Source organism: Leptonychotes weddellii, chromosome 13, assembly GCF_054177405.1.
Source record: "Leptonychotes weddellii isolate Sample4059 chromosome 13, ASM5417740v2, whole genome shotgun sequence".
Classification (NCBI taxonomy): Eukaryota; Metazoa; Chordata; class Mammalia; order Carnivora; family Phocidae; genus Leptonychotes; species Leptonychotes weddellii.
Genome location: NC_138381.1, coordinates 43,739,586 through 43,753,333, shown reverse-complemented (window position 1 = coordinate 43,753,333; position 13,748 = coordinate 43,739,586). Strand labels below are relative to the sequence as shown.

Here is a 13,748-nt window from a genome sequence, read left to right as displayed (position 1 = left end):
AAAAAAAAAAAAAAACCTCAGGTGTGGCTTTTACACTCCCCTTTTCCCTCCCGAAGGAGTTCAGGACATGTCACCCCAATATGTGCCCCTTTGGCATACTGGTTACTTTGAGCTGAAGGCACTAGAAAAACAACAAATGCACTCTCCCTACCTGCCTAAAGTCGGATCTTCCGAAAGGAGCTCGGTTTGTCATAGATTCCCCTCCTGGGGAGTTTCATCAACGGGGAAGACTGAATCTCACTGCAGGAGGGGAGACTGGAAGCCAGCGCCACAGCCAGACAAGCTTTGTCACACACTGTCCCCCCTCGTCCTTCCTAAAAATCATTTCCTCTTTCCTGGATTGTCTTTACCTCCCCCGCCTTCCTCTGTAAGACAGCATATAAGCTCTCAATTCTCACCACTTTGCTGGGGGGCGGGTATTCACTTTGTTTTTTCCCGTGATGCCCACAGGCATGTAATAGTAAAAACGAATGCATTTGTATAGTTTTCTCCTATTGATCTGTCTGTTGTCAGTTTGTTTCATAGACCCAGCTATTAAATCTAGGAGGGCAGAGGGAAAGCATTTCGTTCCTCCCTCACTACCCGCTGGATAAATGCAGAGGACTCTGAGGATATAGCAGGTGGCAGAGCCAGCCGGTGGGAGGAACCGGGACCTTTGATTCACCGTGTGAGAGAAGCAACCAGCGGAGCAGGAACTCCGGTCTGGACTGGTGTACTGGAGAGGCGTAAGCTTTTACTATGCTAAGCCCCTGAAATTCGGGGGTTGGTCTGTCACGGTGCTAACTTCACTTCTACAGAGATTTTGGCCTGCAAAGGCTTGGAGACAGTCAGAGGAGATGTCATGTAGACCTCGAGCTCCAAAGGCAGGTCGGTCTGGAGACGGACGTTTCTAAATGTGTGCATAGATGGTAGCTGGGGCTACATGAAGACATGGCATTGCCACGGGAGCAAGCCTACAGGGAGGAGGGAAGCCCCAGGCCCAGGCCTGGGGGGACGATCATGTTTAATACCTGGATAGACTAGAATGAGTCTGCAAAGAAGAGAAAGAATGGTGTGAGAGAGGTAGCAGGACTCCCGGGGCGCATAGGCTCACGGGCCCCAAGGAGCAGGAGACCCAGGCCCTGAGAGGCCGTGTGTGACGAGGCTTGCAAAGTATCAACCGGATTGAAAGACGGGATGGTCGCTGAGGATGAGCACTGTTGTAGAAGGGGCTTGAGGTCAGGCTGGAGGGCGGAGGAGTGAGAAGGAGGTGAGAAGAGGGCATCAGCAAGCAGAGAAAATTCTTGATGAGTTGAGTTGTGGGAGCAAGGAGCTAGGGCTGGAGCTCAAAGCTGAGAACCAAAACCGTCTAGCCCACACTAAGCCTGGACACAGAAAAGTGAAACCACCCCTGACGCCCAATTAGCCGAGGTGGCTATTCTACTGTCTTCATTAGCATTTCTTTACTCTTTGGGGACTGTCCTCCAAGCAAATAGTGCGATTGTTTACTACAGAAACGTCCCCAAAGACCCTTCAACTCTTGAGCCTGAAGATGCTTTGAGTCCTTCCCCTGCTGTCCCCACCAACCCTGGGCTGTGGTGTGGTGCTTGTGACCCAGTCCTAGATCCCCACATTGGAAGACTCACCTCGAAGCAAACTTCCAATTCTTGACGCATCCTGAGCTTGTGTTCCCCGCTCTGAAAACCACGCTGCGCCCGCTTCCCGACGGCCTGCCTGCTGCAGCAAGACCAGTGGCTCTGTCTTATCAGTGGCCACGTTGGTACGTGGGGAGCCAGCTTCTGACAGCGGGATGAAGGAAGAAGTCAAGTTTGGCGTTTTGGGTTTTTTTTTTTGGTTTCTGTTTTGTTGTTGTTAAGAAAGACTTGAGGGTGTTTAAAGCCAGTTGAAAAAGAGGGGTCAAATAACCAAGAGGGAGACGTGGTCAAGTTCCCGAGGTGGCAGGAGGAGCTAGAATCCAAATGAGCAGAGAAGGAGGGATTGATGCTAAGCTGGAGAGGAGGCACCCCTCAGCCGTAAAAGGAAGGGGAGAGGGGTGCCAGTGCGAGCTGGTTTGTGTGGATGTGATGGGGAGGGAGGTGAAGTTCTCATCTGGCAGCTTCTATTTTCCCTTCAGGAGGAGCTGGGGCCCAGCTACCCGGGAGAGGGGAGGGCAAACAAGGGGAATGGGGTTTGGATAGAGTGAAAGTGTTGGGAATGGTCACGGAGGTCCGGGAAAGTGAACCAGCCTAAGAAAGGACCGGTTGCTTGAGTACAGAGTGCCATTTGAGACTGGTGTTTATGGGCGTCTGGAGAATGTAATGTGCCCTGTCCTGTGACCCCTAATGGGGACTTCTGGGGTGCCTGCATGTTCCACGCTCACCTGGATATGTAAGTGCTAATAGATGTAAAAGTCACTTTACTTTATTGCCACATTCCATTTATTCCAAGTCTCCTGCCACCTAAAGCCAACAACCACTGTGGAAAGCCATCATGGTTGAGGATAAAGTTATTGATAGTAATATTTACTGCTTATCATGTGCTCCGTACCGTGCTAAGCACCATGTGTACGTACATACATATATCTGGTATATGTACCCAGATGTATGTACATAAATATATGGTGAATATATACGCACACATATCATTTACATATATATATGTACCTTTTTCCCATTTAATTATTTCAACAAACCTATGAAGGGGTTCTTGTCCATGTTAAAGACAGGAGGACAGGGGCTCGGGGGCGGGGGGGGGGGTGCTCCTCACCTCCTGCCCAGGACGATGTCCCCAGGCTCTGCAGACCTGCCTGACCAAGGGACCTGGGGAGGGAGGTAGGGGATTCTTGATAATGGAGAATCTGCTTTGCCACAGGATAAAAATAAATTCCATGCCTAGGACAGGGTGGAATTTTCTGTCTGGTGCCCCCTCTGTGGGCAAAGTTGATCAAAGGCAACCTGAGAGCCCGCAGGGGGAATCACACATGGTAACAAGCTGACCATCCTTCCCCTTCTCCCTCCCCACTTCCTCTGCCCCCTTCAGTGCCCACAGTCTCCCAAGGCAGCTTCCCCACCTCAAGCGCCACCACTGTCCCGCCTACTGGCCCCCAGTAATGTTCCATGCTGTCCTTAACTTGCCAAAGGGCCAGGGCAGTGCTAAGTTCTCAAAAAAGGGAGAGAAAAAGACCCCCTCTCCCTCTCAGTTTCACCTTTGACCCCACTGCTCATGGCCCCCAGGGTCTTCTGGAAATACTTCCTTGGACTTATGTCTGGAGCAGCCTTCCCATCTCAGGCCTGAAAAACATGAGTCCCTGAGGCAGGCGTATGTGTGTGTGTGTGTGTGAGCATGTGTACGGTGGGGGTGGGGCAACAGTGGGTGGAAACGTAGCAATATTCCGCATTTCCCTCATCATCCTCTTTACCTCACCCACTTGTGCACACAGGCTGCCTGCAGACGTCAGGCTCCACCAGATTGCTCCAGCCCCATAGGACTGGTCTGATTCCAATTTACCTCAAGCCAGGGGCCTCTGCTGTTAAAGCGATATTTATTTGTTAAGCTTTTGGCCTCAAACTGGGTGGGGCACCTTGGGGCCACTCCAGGAATATGGACCTTGCCCTCTGGGGGTTGGTGAGATAAACCCGAGGCCCATAGTGCCCTCAGCGGACCACGGCTTCCCTGTCGCACTGGAGCGGGGACAAGCTGGTGGCTCAGAGTGCAGAGGGAGACCGGCTGGACTCACAAAGCGGAAAGGAAAATGCAGGGCGGGGTGTCCTCATGGCCCCTGTCAGGAGCTTGGTCAGGAGGAGTGACTTGTTTTGTTCTGTGGGGAGATTTGATGAGGACAGGGACACCCACACCCCAAGGTCATGGTCATGCAGCCCAGCTCTTGCAGGGGCCACGGGAGGGGGGATGGGTATTAAGGAAAGTGTTGATCCCTGGTGGGCTGCTTTTCAGATGTCTAAAAACAGAACTTGTGGTTTTGAGAATAAAGAGCTGAGAGCTGCAAAAGAACAAATTTATGACTCCACTTCCATGAGGTGCCTAGCTTCGGCGAATTCAGGCACACAGGAAGTAGACTCGAGGTTCCCAGGGGCTGGGGGAAAGAAGGGATCGGGAGTTACTGTCTATTGGGTACTGAATTTCCATCTGGGGTGATGAAAAGTTCCAGAAATGGCGGTGACAGTGGTACAACACTGTGAATGTACTTAATGCCACGGAAACAGACACTGAAAATGGTCATGGTAATACATTTTATGTTAGACGTGTTTTACCACAATTTTTAAAGACATAAAAATAAAGAAACGGCTGAGGAGGCAAGAGACGCCGTGTGGGAGCAGAACAGGCCCAGGGCAGGGTGGGGCCCAGACCGGGCCGGAGAATATTCCAGAAGGGGACTCCAGCGTGCAGTGTGTTCAGTGCTGATATTTCAGAGTTCCTCAGCCTGCTACTCATAGCTCGGTCCCCCTGCGTTCACTCGAAGTGATGTGGAACCCAGGACTCAGTTGTTCTGCATCGTTCCCCAGCTGGCATAGACCGCGGAGGCCACCCCAGCGCCCCCCAGCCCCTCACTGCCCCGAGGCTCCGTCCTCCTCGGCCTCCGGTTGTTGCCCTGTGACTGCAGGATGCACACATTCAGCTGCAGCCCTATCCCTGCCTCCTCCTTCCGGGGTGCAGCAGCCGAAGAGATAGAGCTGTCCCTCGCTAATGCCGGGGGAACCACACGATGTGAGCTCTGCAGGCCCCAAGGAGCTCAGGGCAGCGGTTCTTTCCAAACGTCCTTCTGCTCTGCCTCTCTTACCTTTTCCTTCTCCGCTGTACCCGTCGTCACTTATATTGACTACAATGTTGCCGCAAATCAGGCCCCCCCCAGTGGCAGCAGGGTAAGCTAACAAACATTCCTGATTTCTCGTGCCCCCCGGGATCGGTTGGACAGTTCTGCTTACCGAAGTCGAGCTCAGCTGGTCTCCGCCGGGCTCATTTAGGCGTCCGCAGCCGGCTCAGGGCAGGCTGGTCTGGGATGGCCTTGGCAGGGAGGACTTAGCCCTGCTCCACGTGGTCTCTTAGCTTCCAACAGGCAAGTCCGGGCTTGTTCTCATGGTGGAAGCTGTCAAAGAAACACACCCTGGACAGAGTTAAACAGGCAAGGAAATCTACTCAAGACTATTGCAGGAGAGGTCAAGACCATTGTAACAGGGGCAGAGAGGACTGCACTCAACTCCGAATCCAACAGAGAGCTGGGGACGTACAGCCAGTGGGCAGGGTGAGAGAGTCAGTGGATGGAAAAATACCAGGAACTCGGTTAGGTGTGGGGGAGAGGGGAGGGATGTTTGCTAAACTGGCTGGGCAGGAATCTTGCTGAGCTGAACTCGGCAGCCAAGGAAAAGGCCTGGTGGGGAGAAGGGCTCTAGGAAGAGTCCGAGAGAGCAAGTGGAAGAGTACAGGCTTCTTAAGGCCTTAGCTCGAAGCTGGTACGGTCACTTCCACTGCCTTTATAAGCCAAACAAGTCCCAAGGCTGGCTCAAATGCAAGCAGCGGTGAAATGGCTCCATCGAGTTGCAAACGGCAGGGGCACGGGGAAGGGTGAACGCTGGCGCCATCTTTGCAACGGACTCCTTACTCTTTTCACGGGAAGACCCTCTTCACTCGCCAAGACCCTTGGGCAGAATGTATAGCCCCCAGCGCTTCCTATATTCTGACTTGGCTGGTAAGCTGGCTGAGCATGGAAGGCTTACCTGCACTGGAGGGGACAGACTGGAAGGTGCCAGAATTGGAACCGAGGCAACCCAGGGACTCATGTACTAATGAGGTTCTCAAGATCAAAAGAGGGCCGGGCGCCTGGGTGGCTCAGTTGGTTAAGCGACTGCCTTCGGCTCAGGTCTTGATCCTGGAGTCCCGGGATCGAGTCCCGCATCGGGCTCCCTGCTTGGCGGGGAGTCCGCTTCTCCCTCTGACCCTCCTCCCTCTCATGCTCTCTGTCTCAAATAAATAAATAAAATCTTTAAAAAAAAAGAATAAGCAGGTCATGGGCGCCTGGGTGGCTCAGTTGGTTAAGCGACTGCCTTTGGCTCAGGTCATGATCCTGGAGTCCCTGGATTGAGTCCCGCATCGGGCTCCCTGCTCGGCGGGGAGCCTGCTTCTCCCTCTGATCCTCCCCCCTCTCATGTGCTCTCTCTCTCTCTCATTCTCTCTCTCTCAAATAAATAAAATCTTTAAAAAAAAAAAAATCAAAAGAGGGCCAAGAGAATAAGATGGGAACCTCATGAACACAGGGTGTGTAAATCAGAGACTTGGTCTTAGGGAAAAGTAAACTCTGGTTGTCAGAAGGTAAGTGGAGCCTCACTCGGGGACTAGAACAAGATTTCTTTTATAGAAAATCGTAATATTAATAATGGCCACCGTTCCTTGGGTATCCAACGTGTGCTAGGCATTGTGCGAAATACTATACATTTAACTGTGCTTCGTTTTTAAAACAGCCCTGGTATTATACCCTCCATTTTTATCATTACACAAATTAAGACTCAGAGTCCAAGACCACAGAATTGGCAAGTGTAGAGGATTTATTTATTTTTATTTTTTTAAGATTATTTATTTATTTATTTGACAGAGTGAGACACAGCGAAAGAGGGAACACGAGCCGGGGGGAGTGGGAGAGGGAGAAGCTGGTTTCCTTCGGAGCAGGGAGCGGGACGCGGGGCTCGATCCCAGGACCCTGGGATCATGACCTGAGCCGAAGGCAGATGCTTAACGACTGAGCCACCCAGGCGCCCCAAGTGTAGAGGATTTAAAGTGCATTCAGGCCAACACACCCAGAACACCTTCTGTGGGCAGACTCTGTGTAAGGCACTGAGGAAGACCCAGTGATGAACAGACGTGGACCAGACTTCAAGGAGCTTACGACGTCAGGGGCAGGGCAGATAGCTGGGAGGTCATTTTTATGTTGTGAGGCAACTGTGTGTATAGAGAGATCAGAGGAGAGGCATTCACTCAAGTATGTCTTGCGCCCCCGTTTTCCTACCTGCCTTTCCCACTGCACCGTACAGCTCCTTGGAGGCTCTTTACATTAGGGTTGCCTTTGGCAGCTAGTAACAGAGACTGGAAGTAAGAAAGGAGAACTCAATTATTTTCTCCCACTTAAAACAGTTGGAAGTGGCTCCACTGTCTTGTCAGAAGCCCAGGCTCCTTCCAGCTTCTGCCCCACTGTCCTTAGAACACAGTTTCCAACTTGAAGGTTGGAAGGGCCCAAGATGTATGCTAGAACTCCAGCTATCATGACCTCAACCTAAGAAAGAAGCTGGAAGAAGGCAGGAGGTCTACCTGTCTGAGCTCTCTGAAGGAACTGTCCCCAACTGTCACCCACCAAATTCTGCTTACATCTCCTTGGCCTGAATCCAGTCAAATAAGCTGCATGGGCTACACAGGAGGTGTGTGTGTGTGGGGGGGTGCATCTATTAGCTGTATACACAGCCTCTCAACTAAAGCTGATTGCTATGACTGCTATTACCAAGTGTCACGGGTTGAATTGTGGCCCCCACATAAAGGTATGTTGGAGTCCTCACCCCCAGTTCCTCAGAATGTGATCTTATTTGGAAATGAGGTCTCTACAGAGGTAATCAAGTTACAATGAGGTCGTTAGGCTGGGTCCTAAACCAGAATGTCTGGTGTTCTTATAAAAAGAGGGAATTTGGACACAAAGACATGCATAGAAGGGAGACCATGCGAAGAGACACAGGGACAAGAGGCCTGGAACGGACCGCTCCCTCTCAGCCCTCAGAACCAACCCCGCCAAAACCCCGTCCCTGACTTCCAGCGTCCAGCACTGTGAGGCAATACGTGGTTGTTTAAGCCACTCGGTCTGCGGTACTTCGTTTGTTACTGCAGGCCTAGCAAACAAATACGCTAAGGAAAAAGAAGAGATGTACACTGGGTAAGCAATTAGCCCGTTCCACACCAGCATCCCAGAGCTGTGCCTCAGAACTCCAACACTCCACTGAGGGAGGCGGACCGTGGGGACCCTGAGCAGGGGTGACAGACAGGGATGGGGACGTGGGGGCCGCAGAGGAGGGAACCATCCCCAGCCCAGGCCGACAGCCCCTCCGTCCATCAGGTCTGTTCCCCTCACCCACGCTGAGGTTACAAACAGGCCTCTACTGGGCCTCCACCAAGGCTGTGGCCGGGAAACTTGAGAGGGCAGCTCCCCATGATGCTCTCCATTCTCTGCCTCCTGATCCATGTCCTCATGTCATGTGCCCATGAATCGGTTGTGTCGGAGTGCAAGCTCCCCCAACGGCCATGTTTGTTTTTCCCTTTTGCCCAGGACAGAGTGCTTGACTTAGAGGAGACATGATAAGCAGTAGATAAAAACACAAACAGAAAGCACACGTTTGACTCAGTTGTACCTTCAAGACCCTCAGGGGGAACAGCGGCTGGGAGCTGAAAGCTTCAAGTGCTGCCACCTGACCTGAGAGTGGTGACCAGTCCTCCTCTCCCCTGTCCAACTTCACCACACGCAGGAGACCCAGACCCTTTGTTCCCCAAAGTGCATCCAACACCAGCATGTCTTGCAATAAGACTTGACCGAAGGCCTGAGGATCAAATGGGGGATCGCTGAAAAATAAACTGAGACCGGAGCCCCCAGGGCTCTGGAAGAGTGTTGCCCACGCCCCCTCCTGCTGCCTCTCTCCTGAGCTCCCTCACCTGCCTCCAGGTGCTGGGGGTCCCTTATTCCTAACCCCACCCCTCAGTTTTTCCACGGCCCATGTTCTCCCACCCCGGGCAGAGATGTGGCTGCTATGGAAAGCAGCCTTGGAGAGAAGTATATGAACTACTTAAAAACCTAAGTCTAACACAAAAGGCCCCGTATTGCATGATCCCCATTCACACGAAATCTCCAGAACAGACAAACCTGTAGATGTAGAAAGCGAATTGCCCAGTCAGCAGGAGCAGGGGAGGGAGGAATGACCATGAGTGCAGGGTTTCTTTCTGGGGTGATGAAAATGTTCTCAAATTAGATAGTGGTGATGGTTGCAGAATCATGTGAACATACTAAAACCCACCCAATCGTACACTTTAAACGGATACATTGTAGGGCATGTGAATTACATGGCGGTAAAGCTGCATTTTTTAAGCACAGCTCTGTCTGCCGCTCTTCTTAAAGGCTCAGGGCCTCTGTGAGGACAGGGAATGGATACAGTGACCCTTGAATGACATGGGTTTGAACTGATCAGGTCCACTTATACATGGATTTTTTTCCAAAAAATATACCTGAAGTACTATCCATGCATTTTCTCTTCCTTACAATCTTAATAGCATTTTCTTTTCTCTAGCTTCAATTGTTATAAGAATATAGTATATAATACATATAACATACAAAACACATGTCATCAACTGTTGATGTTATCAGTAAGGCTTCTGGTCAAGAGTAGGCTATTAGTAATTAAGTTTTTGGGGAGTTAGAGGTTCTATATGGATTTTCGACTGTGTGGGGGGTCAGCACCCTTCTCCCCTGCGTTGTACCAGGGTCAACTGTATTTGCTTTCCGTCTCCTATCACACAGAAAGTCCCTCACAGCTGCTCCTGCCAGAATGAGGGAGATTGGGCCTCGGGGACAACCTCGAGCGTCCCCGTGGGTGGCAGGATATGCCCACGGCCTCACCGACGTGAGGAACCAGGCCCACCTTCAGCAATGGAGTGCACGGAAGCACCTGCAACCAAGACCAGCCCCCGGGCATTCAGCGCGTGTGTGTGAAGAATGAAGGAGCGAGGAGAAAATGAAGGAACGATGGACATCACTTGCCAGGGCACAGAGAGAGCCTGGACAGGCCCTGGGATTCTACCTCTGACTTAGCGCCCTCTTCCCCCAGCTCCCCGTAACTTCCCGGGGCCCCAGCACACCCCTGGTGCTGGGAACCAGGGCCTGGATTAATCCCCGGCCTCCCAAGGCTCCCCTGCTCTCCCTGAGGCTCATTCGGAATGACGGTGTGAAGACAAATGGGTGCGAAGGCTCGGCCTCGCCAGCCCCGCGGGCCCTTTCACACCGCAGGCCGGAAATAAATGACCCAAATGTTCCTTTTGGCTCAGGCACCTGTTGAAATGGGATTCCACTCTCAGCTGCCAAGGGCGGGGAGCTGAGGGGGTGGCGGGGGCGCGGCTCCTTCAGGCCCCTCCCCAGCAGATCCTGGATGGAGCCACACAAAGCTTTAGACACCACTGTTTGTTTTACGAAGGGCAGGCCACCGAAAATCAGCTCCCTGCAGGAGCAAAGAACCCCTCATTTCACCGGGAGCTCGGGGCGTCTGCTGCCTTCTGAAAGCTTCCAGAACAGAGGGAGCCTTGTGCAGGCTCTGGAATGGGCTCAGCCTCCCAGGCCGTTCGCCGCCCCCGTTCAGAGGACCCAGGGGCTGCCCGGCAGGTGGCCGGCGCGGGGGGCCGGGCGGTGAGCAGCACCCAGCCTGCGGGAGGGCCGCCAGCGTGGGGCTCGCTCCTCTGGTTTGCTCAGAACCCAGCCATCTGGGGAGGGGGCCCAGGGGGTGGGCAATGCCCATGGACAAGCCAGAGCGTGGGGAGGGGCCAGGGAGACGGGTAGTGAAAACATTCTGGAGTCTGGGCTGAGGAGCAGGGAGCTTGGGGAGGTTTCCTGTCCCCGTCAGAGCCTCTGAGGCCTCATTAGAGGTCGGACCTTCAGGGCTGTAAACAGTTGGTGAGAGAACGTATCTGGAGCACCTGCACCCTGTAAGGAGCGTCCCGGGCACTCCGAAGCCTAAGCTCTCCCATCCCAGCACCCAACCTCCCTCCCCGGCCTCCCTCAGGCTTTGGCCTTGGCCCTCAGCCGCCACTCCCTGCACATGGTCGGACTTGCCCGCCTCCGACTCTGCTCCGTCTGCTCTCGCAGGTCGGGGGGCCCCCGTCCCCTGGCATGGGGAGGGCCCGCAAGCGGGGCCGGGAGCTCAGGCGGCCTCCTTCAAGTCCTCACACCGGCTCTAACTAGCCCCAGGGCCTCAGGGGAGTTACCTTCTCTCTGGCTGCCTTCTCCTCTGCAAAACGAAGCCACCGGCAAGCCCTCCACCAGAGGCTCCTCGTGAGGACACACGGAGATGCCTCACGAGCGGAGCACTTTGAGCAGCTCCGCTCGGCGCACGGTCAGCCTCAGCGCGGGGCCGCGCAGCCCGCCAGCCCGCCAGCCGCGCGCTCCAGTGTGCCCGAGATCCTGCACATCGTGGACGAGAAATTCTGTACTTTTCAGGAGGCGCTCGGAAGAGTCTGAGTTTCCCTTCTCGGCTTTATTTTCTTAAAGGCTCTTAAATCTCTGAAATTCCATTATTTACTCGTTTGCCATCTGTCTCCATCACTACCGGAAAGCAAGCTTCAGGAAGGCCAAACAGCCTGACACGTAGTGGACTCTCGATAAGTTCTGAATGAACGAATGAGTGAAGGAGGTACTTTAGCCCAGAGTACAGATCTGCCTTGTAATGGGCTCTGGGCAAGCCTGGGACCGTCAGCTGGGGCCCTGCTGCCCGGGGCGAGAGGTCACCTGGAGCAGCGACTCCTCCTGGAGCAACAGTCTCTTCTGGGGAGGAGCTCAGAGAGCTCAGATCGGAGCCACGTAAGAGGACCAGCGTTCCAGGACCTCCGCTCTATTATCTATTGCTGTGTGACAGACTTTCCCTGAAACCTAGTGGCTTAAAACAATTTCTCATAATTTTGTGGTCAGGAATTCATGCAGGTGCGGTGGGGCTGGGTGACTCTTCTGCTCCACGTGGCATCCACTGAGGTCACCTGATGGCAGTCAGCTGGAAGATGGGCTGGTCCAGGGTGTCCAGGACAGCTTCCCTCACAGTCTGGTGGCCTGGTACGGTGTCTAGAAGGGGGTGCTCAGCAGGGCCTGTCTACTGGAGCACCTGCACCTGGTCTCTGCAGCACAGAATCCTCAGCGTGGCCAGACTTCCGCATGTCAGCCCAGGGCTCCCAGAGCTTGTTCTAGAAGACTAAGGCAGATGCTGCAAAGCTGCTCTTGACTTGGCCTTGGAAGTCAGGTAGCATCACTTCCACCATGTCCTACTGGCGGGGAAGCAAGTCACAGAGCTAGCCAAGGTTCAAGAGAAAGGGCCAGAAACCACACAGGGGAGTGAATACCCTCAGAGTGGGGGTGTGGGCATCTTGGGAACAAGCCAGCACAGCCTCCCTCTGGGTGGGGCAGAGGTTACAGAACCTGAAGCCAGGGCAGGGCCAGGAGAAGCTCAAGAGCCTCACTCCTTACTGGCCTTCCCCGGAACAAGAATCAAAGGACCACAGACTCCCAAAGAGTCCCAACCTCTTGAGCTTCCAAATGTTTCCATATTCTATTTCAGTACTTTGCCCAAGCCAGCCACTCAAGAAAGATACCATGTTCTAAGCGTGCCTAACCAGCCACTGCATTCGTATGTGCTTACGTTTTCAGCCAGACCTGTAACTGTACCCCCTTTGGTGGGCCTGCAGACCAAGTGCACTGTCACCCAGGCTCCTTCAACCTTCAGACTCCACAGCCACCAGAACATGCCCGTCCCTGAGAAACCGAGCCTGAGCATTCAGCGGTGGCTGCTCGTTCTGGAAACGGTAAGAGCTATAGTTCAGGTGGGAGCAGCATGATTCCCAAAGGGCTGCTGGTCACTCCAACCCCATGCAGGGAGGATCTCAGACACAACCCAAGGGAGGAGGCTGGTGGGAGCAACGAGAACACAGGGAAGGCAGCTGGGACACGGACTGTAGACCCCACCCTTTGGCAAAGCCGTGGCCTCCAGGGAGAAAGCCATGAGGGACCGCACCGACGTCAGGCATCCATATGGAAGCACTTAAGTGCAGGATGGACAACTCCCTGTGAGATGGGAGTGGCTTCCTTTCTCCTTCACCACGGAACTCTCTCGGCTGAAGGTGGACAGGCTTCATCAGAGAGACCTGGCTTTAAGCTCTCGCCGGGTGACCCTGGAAAACTTACTGAACCTCTCTGAATCTCCCTGGTAAAACGGGGGAGAATGCTGCCTGCCCCACCACTGGTAAAACGAAATGATGTGACACGTAGAAAGTGCCCAGAACATGGCGGCCTTTGATAAGCATTCAATAACTCAGTGTCTTAGATACAGTTATGGGGTCGGTATCTCCAGCAGCTGCGGCTAACACCCGTCTCCTTCCCCACTTCCCTGGCTCAGTGTAGGTGAACCGCTCCAGATTAGCACTGACCAACAGACACATCATGCAAGCCAAATCTATAGATGGCAGTTTTCTAGCAGGCCCATTAAAAAAGGTAAAAAGAAATGAGACATTCTTTTTGATAATGTTTTATTTAATCTAACATATCAACATATCATTTCAATCCATAACCAGTACAAAAATTATTACAAAATATTTTACATCCTTTTTTTATACTAAATCTTTCAAATCAGCGTATACTTACACTTATTTACGGCACATCTGAATTTGGATGCTTACCATTTCGGTGCTCAATGGTCACACGTGGCTATCTCGAGTCACCCTGCTGGACAGCACCGGCCCAGTAGAAGGAGCAGGGTCACCCTCACTGTTCAGAGCTAAGTAGCCTGGATGTTGGTAGAAGTCTGGGCCTGTGTTTAAGATGCAAGAACTCTCCCCCCAACCCTCACTCCCGAGGATAACAACTGTTTTTACAATACTCTCCAGCCGAGTTTGAAGAGAAAGGCAAATTACTATGAAAACAAACGGTTTATTTTTTTTTTTCTATCCATAGCAAATTAGTAACAATACACAATCACACAGAACCTTGCCTC

General features: G+C 52.9%; 1 long non-coding RNA gene across 1 annotated transcript; it reads right to left on the bottom strand.

Annotated features, from left to right (window-relative positions):
* Positions 1–4,212: 4,212 nt before the first annotated feature.
* LOC145716694 (uncharacterized) lies at positions 4,213–5,209 on the bottom strand. Its single transcript, XR_014139494.1, has 2 exons — positions 4,920–5,209; positions 4,213–4,440 (listed from the first exon to the last, which is right to left on the bottom strand). It is a non-coding gene; the product is annotated as an uncharacterized LOC145716694 (long non-coding RNA).
* Between the last annotated feature and the right edge of the window lie 8,539 nt (positions 5,210–13,748).